This window comes from Vipera berus (assembly GCF_964194415.1).
Source record: "Vipera berus genome assembly, chromosome: 6".
Taxonomy (NCBI): Eukaryota; Metazoa; Chordata; class Lepidosauria; order Squamata; family Viperidae; genus Vipera; species Vipera berus.
The window spans coordinates 51675361-51700901 of record NC_138208.1 but is presented as its reverse complement, the minus strand read 5'-3'; positions in this window follow the sequence as shown (position 1 = coordinate 51700901).

Below are 25541 nucleotides of genomic sequence, written 5' to 3'. Positions count from 1 at the left end.
CCTGTATAGAGCAAATACTTTGGCCACCTAATGAGAAGGAAGGACTCACTGGAGAAGAGCCTAATGCTGGGAAAGATTGAGGGCAATAGAAGAAGGGGACGACAGAGAATGAGGTGGCTGGATGGAGTCACTGAAGCAGTAGGCGTGAGCCTAGATGGACTCCAGAAGATGGTAGAGGACAGGAAGGCCTGGAGGAACATTGTCCATGGGGTCGCGATGGGTCGGACACGACTTCGCAACTAACAACAACATAGAGCAGATGGTACAAAGATGGTATTGTTTTAGCTTGGACATTAGAAATGGAGGGAATAAACTTTATGGAGGGATTAAATTTTAGATATTTTATTAGTCATAATGCATGCCACAAATTTGGAGGACAGTTTAGGGATGGAGCTGTGTCAGAACATTATATAGTATTATTTTCTGGGTCCCATGTGGCAACATTAGGAAATGAATTTATTAATAAAGCACATACTTTAACATATCAGAGTTTCAACTTGCCCCATAATTAGGAGGAGAAACAAAGGCATGATCATAATCAGAATGCTCATGGATATTTAATATTTTTAAGTTTATTACTGTACTCAGTTTTCTATGAGTTTCTTAAGAATCCATAGGAAAGAACCTTAGTTCTAAGCAATAGTGTATGAAATTATGAGTAACAGTGAGATAAAGCACATTTATTTTGGTAGGAATCTTCCTAGTATGTGTCATTTGCATATTCATGGTACAGATTACACTGATGTGCCCACGAAGTCATCTGAACTAAGAATCGTTCAGTTAGTTCAGATTGGATAATTTATAGCTAGAGCAGTGTCTGCAGACATAAATACATGCCAGACCTGTTCTATCTTTCCTAAACAACTGTTACTATTATGATTAACTGTAATATTAAACAAAGAAATGGGTTTCACACCTGTTAGAAGCACTCTTCAAACTCACATGTGACAGCAAGGAAATGACATCAATAAGAGATTGCTATGTGAAATAAAAAAGTGCATTACTTACAGTTTATGGGACATAATCCAGCCATAATTAAATGCTCTGAAGTTCCAATCATTTCAACACTTCTATAATTAGTTGTTAATTAAAGCACTCAAAAAGGCTTACATTTTGAATGAATTCCCACCTTTTTTTCCTCTTAGTCAAAACAAATATAATAAATGATTGCAAGGGCATGGGGTCTTCTTTGGAAGTTCTTGAGATTTAAGAATAGGAGATGATGCATTTTATGAAATATGTGCTTGTTGGAACGTTTTTAAAAAATCTTCAAAAGATCTCAGGAGTTGGTGGGTGGGTTGTTTCGGGTTGACAGTGATTTTAATTTTGATTTTGTTTATGCTTTGGGATAAAAAGAATGGGGGGAAAGGATGGAAATGCTTGTTGGTTCGGCCCCCTTCTATGCTCTAATTGCTTTGCTTTCAGGAAACTTAAATTATAAGAGAATTCCAAATTTTCTGTGAAATTTGTAACTTAGACTTAAATTAATACAGGTAGTCCTTGACTCACAACAGTTCATTTAGTGACTGTTCAAAGTTACAACAGCACTGGAAAAAGTGATGCATGACTGTTTTTCACACAACTGTTGCAGCATCCCCATGGTTATGTGATCAAAATTTGGATGCTTGCAGTGTCCCGGGGTCATATAATTAATTTTTACAACCTTCTGTCAAGCAAAGTCAATGGAGAAGCCAGATTCACTTAACCATAATATTACTAACTTAATGGCTGCAATGATTCACTTAACATCTGTGGCAAGAAAAGTTATAAAATAGGGCAAATTCACTTAAGAAATGTTTCACTTGCCAACAGAATTTTTGGGCTCAATCATGGTCGTAAGTCAAGGACTACCTGTACATACTATTTGTACTTGTTTGGCTTGCCTTCCCATAAACTTTAATTATTATTTTAATTTCAAGGCTGACCAACTTCATAGTGACCTCTGGATAACAATAAATAAAGATGGTCATTTCTTTTGATCAGAATTCATTCCATTTCATCCAGGAGCTTTCTTCATTTTGGAAAGAGCTATAGTACATGCTCAAAACGATGAATAGAAATTGGTGAAAACAATTGGTGATTGTTGTTGTTTTTCCCCCAAAACATAATGCTTTATCAATACATGTAGTCAATTTTGTATATCCAATGTATGAAAAGTGCTAAAACATTGTATTTTGAAAAGACAGTATAAATTCTGCCAGATGATTGTCTATAGAAGCAAAGTTACTGTGGATCAAATCGTCTTTAGTAGGCACACCTATAAACCTAGAAACTGGGATTTTATCTGAGATCCCTTGAAGAAAAAAAACAGCAACTGTTGCTAGAAAGGGTATAATTAGTCTGTATAGTTCAAGACTGCATATATCTTTCTTTTAATCAGCATGTACAAAATATGAGGATATACAGTAAAAGCATCCACACAGTAATTTACATACCAAATTGTACAGGTAGGAGATATTGTGTATAAAGATTTCTTGTATAACCTCTGCTTTGTAGAAATAGTAAGCTTTAGCTTCATCTATCAAAGACTTGAGCAGGACAACTTTGCTACTTTTAAAAAAAACTTAAGATAATTTATGATCTAATGTTAATTAATGTTACAAAGTGTTGTGATATTGGTCTCTGACCTTCAGAATGTTCTAAATAGGACTAGATTTGTTATTTTCTCACTAGAAATATAATTAGGGTTTAAGAGTTTCAATATCCTATATTATAAACATTTCAAGCAATGATTTGGGATATTAAATTGTGTCTGGAATGCTGCAAGATTACAGACTTGTGTGATCTATCATTATCAAACAATTTGATTATATTACTAATTCAAAGAAAGGGTCAACTGTTACATCCTTGATCCTCTTACCATTGCACTTTATGTGTTAGATGAAAAAAGCTAACATTTCCTAAATATCATTAATCCAATAGCAATCATTTAGAAATCAACTCCAAAACAGGAATGAGTTAGAATAGTTAAATATTCATAGGCTAGGAAATTGGAAAGTGCCTCTTACTCTTTTTATTTCAAAACAATGTATGTAAAAAAAACCAAAGGATATCTGGAATATTGCTAATATTGATGAAGCATTAACTAGCATAAGTATTAGTATTAACTATAATTAATAGGGACGTGGTGGCTCAGTGGCTTAGGACGCTGAGCTTGTCGATCAGATGGTCGGCAGTATGGCAGATCAAATCCCGAGTGCTGCATAACAGAGTGAGCACCTGTTACTCATCCCAGCTTCTGCCAACCTAGCAGTTCGAAAGCACGTAAAAATGCAAGTAGAAAAATAGGGACCACTATGGTGGAAAGGTAACAGCATTCCGTGTGCCTTTGGCGTCTAGTCATGCTGGCCACATGACCACGGAGATGTCCTCGGACAAGCGCTGGCTCTTCAGCTTTGAAACGGAGATGAGCACCGGCCCCTAGAGTTGGAAACGACTAGCGCGCATGTGCAGGGGAACCTTTACCTTTACCTTTACCTATAATTAACTATCAAGAATGGAAGGCTTGAAATAAATAATCATTAAAAATGTTATGGTGTGTAATAATATATAAATTCCACAAGATTTTTTAAAAGAAGTGTCAGCAAAACAATAATTTGCATATGGAATAATTTGTACAATCTTCATTTTCCCATTTGTCCTAACCCTCAACTCTTTTTTCTTGCTAGGAGAAAAAACACTCCATGGGGATCAAAACATGAAACTTTAAGCTCCCACTTTTTCTTTTGTGAAGCAGTTATCCTACCCTATGTTTTCGTTCTGTGAGGAAAGTGGCAATTGGCAGAATCCACCATGTAATTTCCCAGTCAGAAAAAGCACTTGGAAACTCAAGAAGATTTTCCTTAGCAAAACAATTCTCCATAAAGGACAAAGTGAGGAGCATTGGCTCCATGTTGTTGTTGTTATTGTTGTTGTTGTTGTACAGTCAAAAGTAATCAGTGCAGACTGTGGTGGAGAAAATCTGTGAAGCAGCCATACTTGCAATCATTTCCAATGGAGATCTGCAAAGCTAGCTCTGCCCAATCTTTAGAAAGAAATAAAATTTTCAATTTTTATGATCCAAACTTTAACTAAATGTTAAAATCGGTGGTAGCATGAACCCTAAAATGGGTTCATGGAAAATTAGCCTGTAGATGTCAACATTCATAATGAGTAGATAATTAGAGAATTATGTCTGTGAAATTCGATTTGGATAAATATATGGAGATGGGCAAGAGATGAAAAACACACCACAAATATTAATTACTTATACCTTTTGCACAGCAGATACCCTGCAAATTATGAGTCAGGCATCTGATAATAAAAGGCATTATTATGAGTAAGTATTTAATTTGGAATTTTCTCAATAACATTTGCTTGTGCTCTCAAGTTATAACATGAAAGGGTGTGTGCAAATTCTGGAGATCTGAAGACACAGGGGAAAAAAGAGTATTATCACCATCATGACTTTATTTCCATGCATTCTTCTTTAAAGTTTACAGAATGGGTTTAGAGTACCTTATTTGAGTTGTATTTCTAATCATAATGCATTCTTCCTCGCTTCCCACATCTCCCTGAAATTTCTGTCCAGACATTCTTCAACTACTATACATAGCAAGTAGTTATTGAGAAGTACAAAAACTTTGCCAAGGTCTGCTTAAAAAGCAAAAAATATGACCATATTTTATTTAATGCATCAAGCATCTTATGTTGAAATAGTGTAGGCTCTAAATGTCACCAGAGAAAATTGCTATATTTCCTATTCTCTCTTTCTGTTACTTGTGAAGCTCATAAAAAAGAGGGTGAAAGAAGTCAGTGCTTTTAGTCAGTATATAAGAACTAAAAGTTTCAAAGCCCTTTGGGAATTATCCCAAATGTATAAAACAGTACAATAAATGTTATTTGCTTGGTGAGGATTATGCAGATCATGCTTTTCTTTAAGTTGCATCTTGCTTATGTGCAAAATGGAGATGGAATCCAAAAGCTGGCAATGAATTAGACTAGAGTTTTCACCATAGGAATTTATTTTAAATCAGAATTAATATGAAATCATGCCTGATAAAGATCCATTTCCTTAAATTGTTCCTGACTCCTGTCCTATCACCTATGTTCTTTTTATTTTGTTGTCTTTTAAATATAAATCATTTATTCATAACTCAGTTGGGTAATATTTTTGTCCTGATATTTTTATCATTTTTATAGATTTCTCCCACACTCTGACTTTTTCATTTTTTCCCCTGATCTATTTTTATGCTGAATGAATGGTTGATCTCCATATTGCAAGTCCAAGGTTGGAGAAAGGAGATTATTAGTCTGTCTGTTGAGGAACTGAGCTATTTACATGAAGATACAAGGGCAATAATTTCAAAGAAACAGATATAGCTTTGGAGTTCTGTGTACTAAATAAAAGGAAAGATAATCCAATTTAATGCATTAATTCCCTTTTCTAGTTCAGTGACAGACTGGCTCCTTTTGTCTTGCCAGCAATACTTAAGCAGTTGTGGACTTTTCATCTATTTTTTAATCATAGTGCAGTGTGTGAAAATAACATTGGGTAATATTTTTGCATGCAGTGAATGGTGGAAAGGGGGCATGAGTAAACAAGGACATACACAAAATTCTGCTTGTAGTAGTACAAATGAAACTTGCCATCTTAACTATCTACAATCTCTATCATCCATCTATCATCTACCTATCCACCAAGTCACTGATCCCAAGTTTTAAAACTTGATCATTTACTGCTATCGTTTGAATCAACAAACTTTCCCTTGTTTGTTCTTTTTATCACCTTGAAGTTGCCATCTATCCTTTGTTTACTATAACTTTCCCTGGTGTAAGAATCAGAGAACTATGTTTCATCCTTGTGTCTACATATCCATAAACCATTTTATATTTTGTGGTTGTTCTTTAAACTTTTCATCTCTCTTCTCATCTCATTATCTTCATACAATCACAACTTTATATCAACTTTTTTTCTCTACTTGTTTCCCTTCCTGCCTATATTTGTTTTGCAATTTAATCCCCTTTCTGCATTAACAAACCACTTCAATACACCCATGTTCCTTGTGTTCCTCATCATGAAGTCTATCTAGCACCCACTGCCAAGCATTCTGCCACAAGAAAGCATTTTGTATATTCAAACGTGTGGATGTATTTAATCTCTGACCCCAACACCTCTGATATCTCCAAAACAGGTGACTCTTGATAGGAAATTTCATTTATAATTCCAAAACAAAAATAGTATTCCATGATACATGAGTAAATACAGTATTTTCATGTATCTATTGGCAGGGATAAGAGTTAGTTTGTTGTTGTTAGCTGTGAAGTCGTGTCCGACCCATCTCGACCCTATGGACAACGTTCCTCCAGGCCTTCCTGTCCTCTACCATCTGCTGGAGTCCATTTAAGCTCACGCCTACTGCTTCAGTGACTCCATCCAGCCACCTCATTCTCTGTCGTCCACTTCTTCTCTTGCTCTCAAACTTTCCCAGCATTAGACTCTTCTCCAGTGAGTCCTTCCTTCTCATTAGGTGGCCAAAGTATTTGAGTTTTAGCTTCAGGATCTGGCCTTCTAAAGAGCAGTCAGGGTTGATCTCCTCTAGGACTGACCGGTTTGATCGCCTTGCAGTCCAAGGGACTCACAGGAGTCTTCTCCAGCACCAGAGTTCAAAGGCCTCAATTCTTTGGTGCTCAGCCTTTCTTATGGTCCAAGGAGTCAGTTAGGTACATGTAAATTAACATACTGGTTTGCGGGTGTTCATAAATGTTTCTTTGTTTATGATATTTACTCTGCTTTTAATTTGGATAAGATGGTTATTTTTTTGATCCCTATGATTTCTTTGAATGGCTACCTTTTTCTTGTTTGGATTGGCTTGCTTTATTGGTAATACTGGCTTTTCTATTCAGCTTTTTCCCAGTCTCAAGGGTCTTTTTTGATCTTGTGTTAGAGAGAGAATGGCTGAGCGAGGGGGAGACTGTTTGAGCCAAATGGGGAATTTGCCTGGAAACCCTACATGGGCAGAAATGAGTGAAGATTGAATCCCCACTCCATCCCCATTGAATTCCTATTGGAAAAAAATGATCAATGCATTTTAGATGTTCTTCAGATGTTTCTATCCAGTTTTTTCACCTTTCATAATATTTTATAAGTTATTATTATAGATATCTTCCTATTAGGTTATGGTATGTGTTGTATGGTCATGCCCAATTACTAGGGAAAGGCTGTAGTCATATTTCACTGGGACAAATTTCATATCAAACTTACACATAACAGGAAGTTTGTCTTTACTAGTTATATGTCAGCATGTGAAAAGATGGTATAGATTTGGCAGATATTCAAACATTTCTGAAGGGAGAAGCACCTTCCTACAATTTGCTATAGGAAGTTTTTTTATATATAAACATGAAACTTATGGCATATTTCAAACATTTTGTGAGTGCACAGATACATATCTTTGTGTAAAAATATAACTGCTCAAAGAAAATGGTACCCATTTGTTGTTGTTAGCTGTGAAGTCGTGTCCGACCCATCTCGACCCTATGGACAACGTTCCTCCAGGCCTTCCTGTCCTCTACCATCTGCTGGAGTCCATTTAAGCTCACGCCTACTGCTTCAGTGACTCCATCCAGCCACCTCATTCTCTGTCGTCCACTTCTTCTCTTGCTCTCAAACTTTCCCAGCATTAGACTCTTCTCCAGTGAGTCCTTCCTTCTCATTAGGTGGCCAAAGTATTTGAGTTTTAGCTTCAGGATCTGGCCTTCTAAAGAGCAGTCAGGGTTGATCTCCTCTAGGACTGACCGGTTTGATCGCCTTGCAGTCCAAGGGACTCACAGGAGTCTTCTCCAGCACCAGAGTTCAAAGGCCTCAATTCTTTGGTGCTCAGCCTTTCTTATGGTCCAAGGAGTCAGTTAGGTACATGTAAATTAACATACTGGTTTGCGGGTGTTCATAAATGTTTCTTTGTTTATGATATTTACTCTGCTTTTAATTTGGATAAGATGGTTATTTTTTTGATCCCTATGATTTCTTTGAATGGCTACCTTTTTCTTGTTTGGATTGGCTTGCTTTATTGGTAATACTGGCTTTTCTATTCAGCTTTTTCCCAGTCTCAAGGGTCTTTTTTGATCTTGTGTTAGAGAGAGAATGGCTGAGCGAGGGGGAGACTGTTTGAGCCAAATGGGGAATTTGCCTGGAAACCCTACATGGGCAGAAATGAGTGAAGATTGAATCCCCACTCCATCCCCATTGAATTCCTTTGAATTCCTTTGAACCTTATCTAGTTTCACCTAGGTACAAACTGTCAGTCTGAGAAGATCGTATTGACTTGAGCAATTAAAACAACTAATTGAACTTTTCACATGTTGATCTGGTTGTTCATACCTGACATGTTGCTGGGTGCTAGTGTTGCTTGAAAATTGCTCAGACCTCACTCTAATAACTGCTTGTTACTTGTAGCTGGGATAATTTTTCTTTTGAATTTTCTAACCCAAATGCTAACCATGGCAGCCTGCACTGTTCCTATGAATAGGAAAAGGAGTTTTTATGGGAAGAAGAGGAAAAAGTACTAGTTACAGTTTTGCACACATCCCTGGAGATCAGCACTCAAACAGCATGTATTAGATCTAGAATTTGTTGAATGAATTACAGTTTAATATGCATTATGTAATATTTATTAAATATTTTATTTGTTAAAATATTTTATTTATTTGCAACCTGTTTTTGGATCAATTAGTAAAATTGACTGACTGAAAAGAATAACCGCAGGCTTCCCTATATTCCCAATTTCCCTATATTCAAGTCTAATTATCATTATTTCATTTTTGTGCTAAAATAGATTTCCAATTTAATGTATGGTTTTATCCATACATACATTAAAGAAAAAGAATAGATTGTATTTTCCTTTCTTACTCCCAGCTCAAAATTAAACCGTATTTTAAGTATTCTGTGTTTTCCAATAAATTCTTTATTTTTATTACAGACTATTTTTATTGAATTAAGCAACTATCCTTCCTGATTTCATAATTGTGTGGAATGTCCAAAATCCAAGCTTGTATACAGCATTACATGCTTTTCTCTATATATACAAATATTGAATAAACTATCTCACACCCACATTTCTCAATGACTCATTGAAAAACAAATATTTTGTATGCATATTGTCTACCAATGCCAACTTAAAGTCATTGTGCCCTTTCCAAATTTTTCTTAGTGTCACTCTTGTACCTTTTCATGACAATTCTGCCAAATGCCTTCCTAGACTTGCTAACAAATTATTCCCCCTGTAATTTTCATACTTCCCCTTGCTACCTTTCCTTTTGTATAGGGCATTCTTCTATCAGGACAAATAATCTTTATGCATTTGTTTAAAAAGTCATATAGTTACTGAATAAACAAATTATGGAGGAGCAGGAGGAGGAGGAAACCTAGAGATGTTTTTGATTTATCTAGTAATAAATAACCTTTTATAACTCCTGGTAAGGAATTGCTGAAATTGAAAGTAGGTTGCTTACTTTGGTATACAGGTAGTACTTAGAAGTGAACATATGTAGTACAGGGTTGAACTGTGGAGTCCTTGATGCATTTCATTGTAAAAAGAAGCGGGTTTATTCTCTATGTATACACAATATCTTGTCCTCTCAGTATTAGTGGGGGTGTGATTTTCTCCTTGATAGTTCTTTGATTAGGCTATTACTTACAGCTTAATTGTTTGAGTTAGCAGTTCCTTAATTAGGGTATAAACTCAATTTCTGACATACTCCATAATGCATTGCTTCGGATGCTACTTACCAGTGCAAACACAGAAAGCAAAAACCATACACATGTTCTCTATTTACATCTAATTTTAACATCCAAACCTGCTAATTTATTCTAAACTGCTAAGAAATAAAATCCAGCAATGTAAAGGATCAACACACACCTAAAATAGTTGCTGAGAGGTGTTCACAAGAAGAGGCAAGTGATTAAAGTCATGATGTAATAACGAAAAAAGTGACCTAATTCTTGCATTGAATGTCAGAATATAAACATGTAAGAACGCTGATTCAGGGGAGAGATTACAATCTCTTCATGGCAAAAGGCCATTTTCAACACCCTAATGAATTATCTGATTGTACTATAGATGCAGTGCACAGTGAAATTTATGTAATTCAAAACAGATACTTCTGAGAAGCATTTTGTCAGGCACAAGAAATCAGGACCCAAGATCTAGTTCAAACGTACTATGAATTTATTCCATGCCAGTTATACGACAATTGAATAAAAGAATAAAAATTGGACAAAAGAATGCTAATTTATGACACAGTTTTGCCTACTTATTTACAAAAAATAACAATCTCTTTACAAGGCATTTGAAAATTTTCATATGGGGGAGGGATTCAAGAGGATTGAGCCCAGGGCAAGCCAGACAAGAAACAATGGATGGCAACTAACCAAGGAGAGAAGCAACCTAGATCTGAGAAATTTCCTAACAGTAAGAGCAATCAACCAATGAAAGCTTGCCTTCAGAAGTTATGAGTGCTCCATCCCTGGAGGCTTTCATAAAGAGATTGGACAGCCACTTGTCTGTAATGGTACAGGGTCTCCTGCTCAAGCAGGGAGTTTGAATAGAAGACCTCCTAGGTTCCTTCCAACTCTATCATTCTGTGACTTCTATGTAACTTGAGTAAATATCTCTGACAAAACCCTCCCTAGTTCTCACCAAGATAAGAGGATTGGGGGAGGAGTGCATTTAGAACCATTGCAAGTTTCATTTACCACGAAAGAAGTACTGAACTACATGACATTGGATTCCTAGACTAATCTATTTTGAAGGCTGACACCTGCTGGTTTGAATGTTTCCAACCATGTCAGCCTCTGATGCTAGGCTCCTTTTGAGGAATGGATTCAATTGGGGCATCCTTAGCAGCTTCCTCGTCTCAGACAATGCTGAGGTGGCTATCACAGTTGAGAACAGTAGGGGATGAGGTCCAATCTTTTGCTAAGTGGGGTGTGACAGGGCTCAACTCTTTCTCCACTCCTCTTTAACATCTACACGAAATCTTTGGATAAGATCATCCATTGGCACAGGGTTAAGGGTTGAATGCAATTCAAGTTGCTATTTGTCACCTTTAAAACCCTACATAGGTTCAGGTTAGAGTTCACCACCACCAATCATATTTAGATAGTTGAGCAGCCATATAAATTGGATAAATAAATAATTCTCCATCCATACAATACTGTATAGTTGTTACAAAACTGTCCTTATATGTACACCATTTCCTTTAGTTGATAAGTAGTTCATTATATAAATACTGTTATAAGGTACTTGTAGTCATGTCAGTATGAAAGAATTTTTGCTTGTACAAGCCAAGAGGTGGGGCTTGCTCTGAATTAATTGAATCTGGAGATCTCTCCCTTGAAGCTGCAAGGCAATGTGAGACAAGATATATTATTCACCATGTATAATTTCAGTCTTAATATGATTATCTTGCATTCAGGCATCTTTGGCAAGTTATGATCCAGTAGGTTGCTATGGTAATAACTATCTGTTGAAGTTAGGAATCAAAATGTTCATATATTATAACACTGCACATAGCAAGCTTTAATTGGGCATCTTTTATTTATACTGTGTACTGTGCTTTAATAAAACTGAAGTTTAACAGAAATCCACTTAAATTTCTGTGCCAGGTTTTGAAGAATGAGTAACTAATGAATTTGATAAATTAATAATAAACTATAATAAACTGCAAACTTTACATATTATAACTGAGTTCATGAGCATTTTGCCTAGAGGCATTATGCTGCTGTGATATTAATATAGTGATAACTAGATCAGTCAAATCAGTGTACAGAACAGTCCATGTTCAATGTGTTTTGAATATGCTTAGACATAGATTCATAATTAGTAAAATACATTTTGTATTTATTAAAGAATAAGTATTTTCATACAAATCATTTTTTAATATAAACAATTTTAGTCTGACCTTTCCTTAGACTAGACAGATTTTTATATAACTTTATATTCACACAATACACACACACAGAGAGAGAGAGACACACACACACAGAGAGAGAGACTTTATGGGTGATATGTGTCTTCCACAATCTTGGGTCCTTTACCAGAGGCCTGGGAGTTTCAGATTTCTGTGCAGTATCTTAGCTACTCCTAACACTGCACTTTTTTGGACAGAAAGCTCTGATGTTGTTCCTCAGATCTGCTGGAGCCACTTTGCCAGCTTAGGAGTCCCAGTCCCAAATGCTCCTACCATCACTTTGGCCTTTACTTTCCATCTCTATTTTTTTTAAAAAATTCCATTTATATCCTGCCCTTCTCCGAAGACTCAGGGCGGCTTACAAGCTTAGCCTCCTTCAGACCTGATACTTCTCAAAGTTCACATACTTCTTCCTGGTGTTGCTGTCACTTGACTCTGCTACATCTATCACTACCACTATCCTCTGGTCCATATCTAGCACCAAATCCAAAGAAGCAAGAATCTAGCATACTACCATGTTTCCCTGAAAGTAAGACCTACCCTGAAAATAAGCCCTAGCTTGATTTTTTTGGAGGTGGGCCTAATATAAGCCCTACCCCAAAACTAACCCCTAGTTTTGGGGTGAGGCACACACCTAAAAATCAAGCTGCAGCTGAGAATTGAGCTCTGGATTCAATCCGTACCTCGGTTCTCGGCTGCACAGGCCTTCCATAAAGGCCTCTGACTGTGAAATGCAGGCCGGAGCTCCATTCTCAGCTGCAGAATGAAGCTGCTCCTTCAGCTGCAGAAGAAGTGGCTGGCTGGGCTGGCTGTTCGTGCTAGTGCCAGGAGGTGAGTGGAAAAGACACCCTCCAAAAAAAAGACCTGATGCCTCTTTTGGAGGCAAAAAAAAAGACCAGTTGTTATTTTTGAGGAAACATGGTAGTAAGAACTGAAAGTGCATGGTGTAAGATGCAGGCAGGAATACCTTCACTGAAGGGACAATCAAGTAACTGGCACTGTGTACAGGAACATCTGACAGTGTATGGGCTAGATTCTCCCAAGCCCATATGGAGATTCTACAGAAGATCCTGAAGAATAAAAGGGCTAAGATCGTATGGGATTTCCAGATACAAAAAGATATTTGTATCTGGGTATTAGTTTTACTTATAGTACTTACTTACTTACTTATTAGCTAATACTTATTGTATTAGCCAATCAACCAGACATTGTGGTAGTAGACAAGAACCCAAAGATTACAGAATAACAGAGTTGGAAGGGACCTTGGTGGTCTTCCAGTTCAACCCCCGGCTTAAGCAAGAGACCCTATTTCCAAGAATGATTCTAGTCCTCACAGGCAAACTTCCATAATAATTGCAGACTGACATTTGGACTGATGTTTGGAAATCTTTTCATCTGCCCCAAAGTAGACCAAAATGATATGGAAGAGAATGGAGGTAGAGAGTAATATCACCAGTTTATCTTTTGTTAAGCAAGCATTCTGTGGATGGTTGGCTATACCCACTATTAGCTTTAAAATGAACACACCCTGTAACACATGGCTCAGTTCCATTAGACTACAATAGCTGTTTTCCTTGCAATAAGTAATTTAAGATTCTTACTATAGAAGATAGTAAGGTAGCAGTGGGGGCAGTTATAGTAGTGCAAAGTGACAGCAACAAGAGGAAGAAAGAATATGGGAAGCTGGAAAAGTATCAGAGCCTGAAGGAGGAAGTTAGAGAGAATGGATAAAGTAAAGGACAAAGTGATCCCAGTGATGGTATAAACAGTTGGGGTTATATATTTCAGTTTGGAGGAGATGGATAAATTATATTCAGAACAAATATGGGACTAAAAAGTTCCATTTAGCTTATGAGTAGATTTTAGTGGGATATTGTTATTGGTACTTTGTTTGTAGTTATGTTAAAGGGGAGTTAAAGCACATTATGAATTTGGTTAATTGTATATTATGCATAATTTTTATTTAGAATATGATTATTGTAACTATAATCCTGTATTTAGCTCTGGGAAGTGGGGGGGAAGTGGGCGGGTTTGGGGTGGGAGGGATTTGGGGATATATTGTAAAATTTTGTTTTTGTAAAACTCTTTAATAAAAAAAAAACAGTTGGGGTTGTGACTCCTAAACTGGGAAAGTAACTCGAAGAGATCCCAGGAACAACTTCACTGTCCAGAAGAGTGCAATGCTACAGCTAAGATATAATATGCAGAAGACTCAAACTCATAAGACTCTGGTAGAGGACCTGAGATTGAGTAAAAGACATACTACCCATAGAGATGAGAAGGGTTTTTTTTAAATTAAGCTAAACAAAACAATTTAGAAAATCAAGAGTTCTTGGAAAATTGTACATCAGATCAATCTACTTTATTTTATTTATTTTATTTTATTGCATTTATATACCGCCCTTTCCCTGAGGACTCAGGGCGGTTTACAGGGAGTTAAAAATCAACCATACAAAAGTTAAAACCAATTTTAAAAAGATTAAACCAACCCTGTACTATTAAAAACCCCAATTAAAATAAATTTCTCCTCAGCCTGGGCCCGAGAGCTCAAAGAGCCAGGTCTTCAGGCCCCGGCGGAATGATCGGAGGTCGGGGGCAGTCCTCAGCTCCACTGGCAGCTGGTTCCAGAGGGCAGGCGCTCCCACTGAGAAGGCCCTATCCCTGGGTGTCACCCGCCGGCAATCTCTTACCGGCGGGACCCTGAGCAGACCCTCCCTGTGGGAGCGCACTGGGCGAAGGGCATTTGATGCCGGCAGCAGGTGTTCCCTCAAATACCCCGGACCCAGGCCATGTAGGGCTTTATAGGTGATAACCAGCACCTTGAATTTCACCCGGAGGGCAACCGGAAGCCAATGCAGCTCGCGGAGTAGAGGTGTTACAAGGGAGTATCGGGAGACCCCCATTACAACTCGCGCGGCCGCATTCTGCACCAGTTGAAGCCTCCGAGTGGTCTTCAAGGGCAGCCCCATGTAGAGAGCGTTACAGTAGTCCAAACGGGAGGTCACAAGCGCATGAGTAACTGTGCGTAGGGCGTCTCGGTCCAGATAGGGACGCAACTGGCGCACCAGGCGAACCTGTGCAAAAGCCCCCCTGGTCACGGCTCCTATGTGATCTTCAAAATTGAGTCGTGAATCCAGGAGGACGCCCAAGTTGCGAGCCCTATCAACGGGGGGTAACACCTCACCCCCCATCGTTAGAGGTGGAATAACTTGGTTAACCCGAGATGCCGATATGCACAGCCACTCAGTCTTGGCGGGATTGAGACGAAGCCTGTTTCTCCCCATCCAGACCTGAACCGCCTCCAGGCACCGGGACATCACGGAGAGGGCATCACTGGGTTGGTTCGGGATGGAAAGAAAAAGTTGGGTATCATCAGCGTACTGATGATACCCCACCCCGAAGCCACGAATGATCTCGCCCAGCGGCTTCATATAGATGTTGAACAGGAGAGGCGAGAGAACCGACCCCTGAGGGACTCCACAAATGAGAGGCCTCGGGGCAGATCTCTGCCCTCCCGTCAACACCAACTGCGAGCGGCCCTGGAGGTAGGAGGAGAACCACCGTAAAATGGTGCCTCCCACTCCCAACCCCCTGAGACGCCGCAGCAGGATACCATGGTCGATGGTATCGAAAGCCGCTGAGAGATCTAATAGGACCAGGACAGAGGAGCAACCCCTGTCCCTTGCCCTCCAGAGATCATTCACCAGCGCGACCAATGCCGTCTCCGTGCTGTGTCCGGGTCTGAAACCCGATTGGTACGGGTCCAGATAATCAGTTTCCTCCAGGACCAGAGGGAGCTGATGCGCCACCACACTCTCAACAACCTTCGCCAAAAAGCGAAGGTTGGAGACTGGACGATAGTTGTTTAAAGCAGCCGGGTCCAAAGCAGGCTTCTTGAGAAGGGGTCTCACCACCGCCTCCTTCAAGGCGGCAGGGAAGACACCCTCCTTCAAAGAAGCAGTTATTACTGCATGGAACCAGCCTCGTGTTCCCTCCCGAGCTGCATAAGCTAGCCAGGAGGGGCACGGATCCAACAAACAGGTGGTGGTGCTCAGTTTCCCCATGATCCTGTCCACATCATCAGGGGAAACAGGGTCGAACTCAGTCCAGATAACATGCTCAAGACCGCCCGATTCCTCCACATCAGACTCTGCCCAGTCAGAGTCCAGGCCGGTCCGGATCTGAGCGATTTTGTCCGCCAGATGATGACTAAACTCCTCGGCTCGTCCCTGCAAGGGATCCTCTCTCACCTCCTGGTTAAGGAGGGAGCGAGTCACCCTAAACAGGGAGGCCGGGCGATTATCTGCGGACGCGATAAGGGCGGCAAAGTAGTTAGACTTCGCCGTTCTTATCGCCGCAAGATAAGACCTTATAAAGGTTCTTAACTGCAATCGGTCGGATTCGGATCGGCTGGATCTCCAACCGCTCTCTAGACCTCGTCTCCGACGCTTCATCTCCCGGAGCTCCACAGAGAACCATGGGGCCCAACGGGATCTGCGCCGGGTCAGAGGTCGCATGGGTACAACGCAGTCAAGTGCCCTGGTGGCAGCCGTTTCCCAGGCCTCCACCAGAGCATCGACTGGACTGTGGGTAAGGGTGATAGGTATAGGCCCAAGCGCCCTCTGGAACTGATCCGGGTCCATTAGGCGCCTGGGGCAGAACCACCTGGTCGGTTCCGCCGCCCAGCGGCGGGGGGTGGCATGACGGAAAACCAGCCTCAGGAGGTAGTGATCTGACCATGACAGAGGGGTGATGGACGGGGAACCCCCTCCCAGATCATCCAACCACTGTCCAGATAGGAACACCAGGTCGAGAGTATGATCCCCCACATGAGTCGGGCCCTCAATAACCTGGGTCAGGCCCATGGCTGTCATGGAGGCCATGAACTCCCGAGCTAACTCCGACGACCCTTCCAGTGACGGCAGGTTGAGGTCCCCTAGGACTATAAGCCTGGGGAACTCCACCGCCAACCCTGAGAGAGTGTCGAGTGTCGACCTGAAAACCTGGTTGTTTGAACAGGCCGGCCTGGACTAAGAGGTTGGGGTTTATTTTTAATTATTTATTGTTAGGGCTAAATCAATTTAATTTTACTTTTAACTTTTGTATGTTGTATTTTAATTGCCCTGTACACCACCCTGTACCATTACATTCAGAACAATGGCTTTATTAGCATTGGGAAAACAATGTATAGTATAAATGCTGAGGAGTGTGTGTGTTGAATAATTTAGAGGACTAGCTCAGACTTCTGGCTGTCCTTCTGTGATGATAATTTCTACATCCATTTGAAGGTGGCAAATTTAGAATAAGGCACTTTGAAGATGTTCAGGGATTATGGGATGAAAATGGTGTTAGGGATGAACCTATTAGCATCAACTGTACTTGTGTCATGGGACAGTGCTCTCCATATTAAGAGGAATGTGCTGGGTTGCTGAGGGCAACTTAGCTACACTTTGAAGCAATGGTGGAGATGCTTTAATGTGTTCATTAGGGAAGGACAAGGTTAGGACAATTCCACATTTTTTATGCTGAAATAATGTAATGCAATCCTATACAGCTCTGGTCAGAATATCATCTGATTCAAATAAGTGATTTATCTTTCTGTGGCTTAAAGCTCCAGACAGTTCCTTTGATTTCCGGCATCCATGTACTGAAAAATAAAAGGTGAAGATAGGAGGGGCAGGACACATCAACCTTAACTTTCATAACTATGAAAGGTGTTTGTTCCATTGTCTCAGATGCCTGACCTCCTAGCATTGAACAGAGAGATTTGAAGGGGACTTGTACTCATTAATGCCTGAAAACAAGTACAGATTTCCCTGGCATTGTCAATAACACTTTGTGTTACTTAATTGTGTGAAGAGTTATACTTGGCTGTATTTTAATTATGTCTTGAAATCTCACAAGGCATGCTTTTGCACTACAAATATTTGGAAAATAGTACATAAGCATAATACAAATAATTCAGAAGAGACTTCTATTTTTTCCTTTCAATATGACTTTCATATTCTGTTCTTTGTTTTAGGATAAGGAACATTTACTTTCTTAACTTGATTGAGACAATTGAAGCTTGATTAAATAAATAGGATCTGATGTTGCAATTTACATGCCAGTACTGGATTTTATAAATTTCTAAGATGTCAAAACATAAATTGAGACCTGTACTTCTCCTACCAAAAAATAATAGCCAAAAAACCAGCAATATTAGGACAACATAAGCTTAAATTAAATCAAAATCTAAGCTATATTCTATTTAATTCCATTTGCTGTTAGAGCATAAAAGCTACATGAATTCTGTTTTAAATTTTTGAAGCAGATGGTGTAGATAGATAACTCAATAGGTTCTGTGAACTTAAAATGATCTGTTCCCTTTCTGATAGTAGATGGTAAAACTTAATGGAAGTACTAGAAGCAGTGTTAAGAATTCAAAATAAATTACTAGAATATAGAAACAGTGTGACATAAGAGATTCTTGATTCAATATTTGCAGTAAAACTCATGCTGAAACCCTGATATATATTGGCACCACTGTTTTCTGTGCAAGATGTGGAGATTAATATGCTTTGTGTATATTTTTGTGGATCAAAAGCAATACAGCGTAGCAATGATACTACTAGGATTGATGAGATCCTAGAGAAAATGTTCTCTGAGGGATCCCAAAAATGTTATCAGTCATTTCCTTCCTGCTCTCCATCATTTCTTCTCCATGTCTGTTAGCAGCATGTGCAGTTTTCTTATTTCAACATGTACAATTTTAATGCAACGCAATGCAAAGTTGCAGTTGTGATCCTTAAAAGCAGAGTCCTCAAAACATGTTTTGATCAGAAAATATGGGGAGGAACATGAAGTAAGGTCCTACAATAATATATCTGGAAATAAGCTCACAAATATTACTATGGCCTATTTAAAGAATAGATATATAATATTCAATATTATTATTATTTGGAAACAAATGCCATTAACTTTCCTTGGGAAATAATTATATTGTTGCAGTATAAAATAAAAAAATAAAGGTGTCTTGAATATGAAGAATACTTTTGAATGATTAGTGGAGGTATTTACATTAGTTTCATTTGCTTCTCATTAGTAGGTTAGTGGTTTTTCTTTTGTTCATGTAATACTATTTCTTAAAAATAAATCCAAAAAAGGAGAGCTTGAAGCATCCTAAGAAACCCATGATAATCACGGCTATAACGCAGTTATGTTATTAAAACTTCATCCATAGAAACAAAATTAGGAAAGGAGGGAAATCTAATTTTCTTCACAATACCAAGCACAATACCATCTCTGCTCAGACTCTAGAAGACATGCAGAGAAGAGCAACAAGGATGATTTAGGAGGCTAGATGTTAAACCATATGATGAATTGTTGCAGGAACTGGGTATGTCTAGTCTAATGAAGAGAAGGACGAGGAGTGACATAATACCATGCTTCTCCAAAAATAAGACCCAATAAGCCTTAGCATGATTTTTCACAATGCTCGTAATATAAGCCCTACCCAAAAATAAGCCCTAGCTTATTTGGGCATGGGTGTGGCCAGCTCAATGTTGCTCGAAGCAGGATGGGCTGCCCTGGATGGCAGGCACCCAGCCCGGCCCTTGAGCTCCTGAGGCATGTGGTGGGGCACATTTGGCCTGGCTGTGGGACCCCAAGGTGCATGGGTGTGGGGCACATAGGGCAGCTCCAGGACTGGACTCAGCTGGGGTTGGACACTGGGGGGTGAGCACACAGGGGCTGCAGTGTGGCAGGGGCAGAGGCATGAGGGAAGCACACAATCTGCCCCGCGTGGCATCAACCCTGTCCTGCCACCTGCCTCGCCTCCCCCCATGGTGATGGCACCATCCTGCCAGACACACTGCACAGCCACCTACCCACTCCATCCCACTGTCTGCTTGCCCCCATCAGGCTGAGTGCACAAGGGCCATGGCATGGTGCCCCCTGCCCCTCTCCCTGCCTCACTTCCCCTATGGCAAAAATTAATAAAGACCAGTTTTTTGGGAAAACACGGTAGCATCTTCCATTCCATTTGAGGGAATGTCATAGAGAACAGAGGATCAACCTATTCTCCAAAGCACCTGAGAGCAGGACAAGAAGTAACAGATGGAAACTTTCCAAGGAAAGATCCAACCTAGCACTAAGGAGAAATTTCCTGACAGTTAGAACAACTTGCCTCTATCACTAGAGGTTTTCAAGAAGAGACTGGACACCCATTTATCTGGAGTGTTATAATATCTCCTGCTTGACCAGGGGCTTGGAGTAGAAGGTCCCTTCCAACTCTGTTATTCTGTATTCCGTATTTGTCAAATAACAGGGACACTTATAGAAAAGAAGCAAGATCTGAAAAACCTAAGTGCTGTTCTTCTGTGTGGTTAACATTAAAGTTTATGTGTGCTACCATATTAACTGTTCCATCTCAATATCTGTTTAAAATTTCAGCTCGCATATTGGAGCCTGATTGGGGCATAATATTATTTATATTTGTGGTAGGTTTCGTGGGGAATATGGCTTTCCAGTTTTCAAAATCATAAAAGGAAAAGTTGAGGAATGATTACAAGGAATATTTTACCATGCAGGACCACGAAAAACATTCTTAACATTCTGAGCATTAAATAAAGCCATTATGTTTCAAGCATTCAATTTCATGTTTTCAAATTAAGCTTGTTCATTTTGAAAAGTCAGATTTAAAGAAAATAATCTTGAAACAAGTCATTTTAACTCAAAATGAGCCATTTTGAAATGTTCCAGTCCTGCAATAAAATGTTTACATTCCAAGAATTATAATTATTTCCCTTTCTTTCTTTCTTTCTTTCTTTCTTTCTTTCTTTCTTTCTTTCTTTCTTTCTTTCTTTCTTTCTTTCTTTCTTTCTTTCTTTCTCTTTCTCTCTCTTTTTTTTGATGTTAGAACAAAATCCTTCAGGAGTCTTAAGTTTTGTTCCAGTGGAACGTAGCCAACTTAATGTTTTGGATATTTTAAGTGAGGCTTCCCACCCTGTCCATATCTGTAAGGTCATGCTGTATTTAGGAATCTGCTAGGTCTCATCACTAGAACAAAGTTTGTTTATTTCTTTTACACCATTTTCCCATGAAATTTGTTTCCTCTTCTTTTGTCATAATAAAAAGATAGGGCTACAGGCTTTCCCCTTTTCCTTCTTTTATTGTCTGAACAAATAGTAGCTTTAGAAGTTAAGCCAATATAGTATTTTCCCATAGCATGGTCACAATCCATAGCAGTGACAAAAGGAATCAGAGTCATAAAAGCATCATGATGCACCATTTGGAAGTGTGTGTCTGATGTGGTGATACACATAGAAAAGCACAATGTTTTGCACTACAGTACTGAAATCCTGCTTGCATCACTCAGTTCCAGTGTTTCTCAAGCTTGGCAACTTTGACTTGCTGGAGAATTCTGGGATTTGAAGTCCATCCATCTTAAATTTGCCGAGTTTGCAAAACACTGCTTTACTTCCCTTTCCTTCCCTCCAAGGATGTTACTGTGCCAATCAGTATCTTTCTTCTTTTCTTGCAGCTGCAATCTGCAAAAGTAAGAGAATGTTAAACAGATAGAACATAGGACATGGAATCATAGGTCTAAAAGCAACTTCAGAGGTTTTCTAGTCCAACCTCCTGCTCAAAGCTGGGGACCTTATACCATCCCAGTCAAATGGATGTCCAGTCAATTTTTGAAAACCTCCAATGATGGAGCACCCACAACTCTAGGAAGCAAGCTATTATCACAGTCAGAAAAGTTCTCCTTACTTCTGGTTTGGATCTCTCTTTAACAAGCTTCCACCTATTCTTGTCCTGCCCTTTCCTCTTCCCTGTGACAGCCCCTCAAGTACTTCCAGTTATCATGTGCCCAAAAGGATGGGGAGGGGGGACATAACAGTCATGCACCACCCAATCCTTCTCTTTGATAGGCTAGACCAGGGGTAGGCGACCTCGGCTCTTTTATGACTCATGGACTTCAACTCCCAGAATTCCTGAGTCAGCTGACTCAGGAATTCTGGGAGTTGAAGTCCATGAGTCATAAAAGAGCCGAGGTCGCCTACCCCTGGGCTAGACATATCTAGTTCCCTCAAATATTCATCATACTATTTAGCCTCCAGACCCTTCATCATCTTCGTTACTCTTCAGTTATAATATACAATTTGCCACTAAGGAATTAATTGTAAGTGTATTCTGGAAACTTATCTTTCACACTGGGGCAGTAAGAACAAGAAAATATCTACACCTGATAGTTGTTGGGAGTTCAGTGGCATGTAAATTTAATAATAACAAACTTTTGTATGTCCTTTATCAAGTAGTCCCTGTAAATCAGATAACATAAGAACATACCACTGCATTTGAATTTGAATTCAGTTAAAAAAAAATCCTAGAGCTGATTGTTAGCCATATAACTTGCATTTATTCATGCTAATTGTCAGGTGTCTTCTGCCCTGCTGACTTGAACTACATTTGCCAGATTAGATATTTGCATAGCATGCTTCATTTTCCACTTTCTGCATGCACCCCATCTGGAGAAAGCAAAGCTAGAAATATTTTTTTTAAAGAAAAGGTGTACTTGATAAATACAACACATGTGTTCAGATTATTGTCTTATATAACAACAGCAATTTTTTTTTGCTTACAGTATCAGTATAGATAGTAGCATCTGTATGTTTTGAATGTGTTTGTAAATCTCAGCCCAAAACACAGCTGGTATAAGTTGGATAGGGCGGTAGAAGGGAGAAGGGCGGTATAGAAATATTAATAAATTAAATTGAATTAAAGCATTTCCATTCAAAATATTAATGTATTGAAAACATTGCAAAAATATTAAAAATGCCTTGGAAAAAGCTGTATTCAGTAAAGAAAATAATGTGGAAGCATTCAATCATGTGAACTTGTATAGATAACACATTAATGATCACGCCAGTGTTATTACTTTGTATTTAATAAATAGCAGTTGAATGCATTTATTCCTCATAGAATCAATTAGCATAAATTGTATTTAATTATTGTTGTAATGATACTAATAGCTGTACTTTTTTGCAATTAAGTTAGGTTCAGATAGCAGTGGAGTAGAAGAAAAAGACCATTCTTTATTTTGTACTGAAAGCATACACTGTCTTTTTATTCTATATACACCATACAAGATGGTTTCCCATCATTTAAATGTCTATAGAGATTCTCAGTCATCCAGGTCATGGTTGTCCCAATGATGCTTTTCAAAAGGCAACTGAACTTTCTTAGTTTTTTACTTGAAGACATTTTGCTTCTCATCCAGGAAGCTTCTTCAGTTCTGACTTCAATTTGTCAGAACTAAAAAACTCAGTTGCCTTTTGAAAAGCACCTTTGGGACACCATTTAAATGAAAATGCTTCTGGTAACAGTAGAAGAAGAAGGAATGAGATTGGAAAATCATATTTTGGGGTTAAAAAATAGAAAATAAAGTACATGGGGCTTTTAATTCTTAGAAAATGAAATAGCATGAGAAACTTGGCTGGATGGATAGATGGATGGATAGATAGATAGATAGATAGATAGATAGATAGATAGATAGATAGATAGATAGATAGATAGATAGATAGATAGATAGATAGATAGATAACCTTTATTGTCATTTTTGTGGGCAAAATGGCACACATTAAAAATGAAATGTAGTTGCTTGCTCTCAAAGTGTATACATACATAACACACATTTAAACATACTATATACAACACATGTATAGACCTACACCCTTACATATAAGTAACATATAAATAGTAATCATTGTCCATCTTGAATACATAATGGAAGGAGGAAGCTTTAGAGTGTGCAAGGTTAATACTGTATGGAACAAAACTGTGACTGAATCTGGATGATTTGCTTAGGATAACATGGAACCACCTCCCAGAAGGGAACAAGGAAAACAGGTCATGAAGAGGATGTGTAGCATCTCAGACAATACTGCAGACCCTGCTCAAGCAACGCTTATGCGCTATGTCCTGGGTGGAAGTGAGGGAACTGCCAATAGTCTTTTCAGCCATCCTCATCACTCTCTGCATCACCTTCCTGTCTGAAGCAGTGATGCTTCCAAACCAGACTGTAATGCAATATGACAGGATGCTCTCAATCGTTCCTCTGTAGAAAGTGGTAAGGACAGGGGAAGGAAGATGTGCTTTTCTCGTGAGATGCAGAAAATGTAGGTGCTGCTATGCCTGCTTTACCAGTGTCTCGCTGTTGAGTGACCAAGCCAGCCTACTTGTTAACTGCATACCCAGGAATTTGATGCTGGTAACCATCATCATAGGTGAATAATTAATGCACAGATATATCAGTGAAAAATATAAGCATAATCCACTATAGATTTTATCTGAGTAAGGTTCCCACAAGACAACTTGCAGCAGCTTGTAGAAGTTGCCACCAAATTGTGATGAAATGAGAAAAATATTAAAAACAGCAGTTTATCTGTGGCTTATCTTTGAAGCAAAAGACTCCCAATTCTTTCATATGAAGCATTTGTCATGTACCACTTCACGCCCATAAAATGCTTATCAGATGGACTTAGTCCATAGATAGCTGTGGCTTATGTGCAATTTCAAAATATAATGAATAAGAGAAGAATGCAGAATATGGAAGGACTCTCTCTCATTAATGAATAGATTCAGTAAGCAGATTCTGACAACTAGAATGGAACCTCAACTACAAACATGGATTCATTGTGGAGACCAAAACTCAAAACCAAGTAATATAAATTTAGGGATACAAATTAGTCCTTCATCTTTGCTCCCTATTAAGCATAGTCATTAAGTCTCTTCTTTTGCTGTCTGTTGTAAAAACACTTGACAAGTATCTTATAATAGCTTCCTTATTACCAGCTCTTAAAATAGATGCAACTTTCTTGTTTTACTAATGTTCCATACATGGAATTCAGATCATATGTTTTTAACCTTAATCTTTATTTATCATAAACTTTATAGATATTGAAAGTGAATTTGCTTTGAAATGTTGCATTACAAATGCACTTACATAAATCAAATTTTAGAGTTTTTTACAATGAAGCCTATCTATTGAACATAAACTTAGAGAAAAATTATGAAAAAAGTAAGGTTTCCTTGGCAACATACCATTTTTGATGAAACATTGTAAAATTCATCTTCAAAATAATCAAAAGATCACCAGACTTTTGAATGACATTCTATAATATTTTATACCATCTATGTCTCCCATTAATAGCCAAATTGCAATTAGCTACTATTGTAAGCTACTTTGAAATGGAAGCTGACATAATCTTTCACATAATTTTCCATTTATGTAATGCATAATTAATTTATGGTATTTATTGATATGCTTCTTGCTACTTATGTGATCCAAATTTACATGGGATCTCAATATATGTAAAAATGTGTGTGTGTGTGTGTGTGTGTGTGTGTGTGTGTACATGTTTGTACAACACATGTATCTTTGTATGCATTGACCTTTGGTGATATAGTTTACATTCTAGTTAAGGAATACTTTTTACATAAATTTCAAAATAAATAAAATTGGTTGAGCATGGCAAAGTTAATATTGACATTTTAATTATATTAAACACGAAAATTCACAAAACATTCAACAGCATTATTAGAAATTA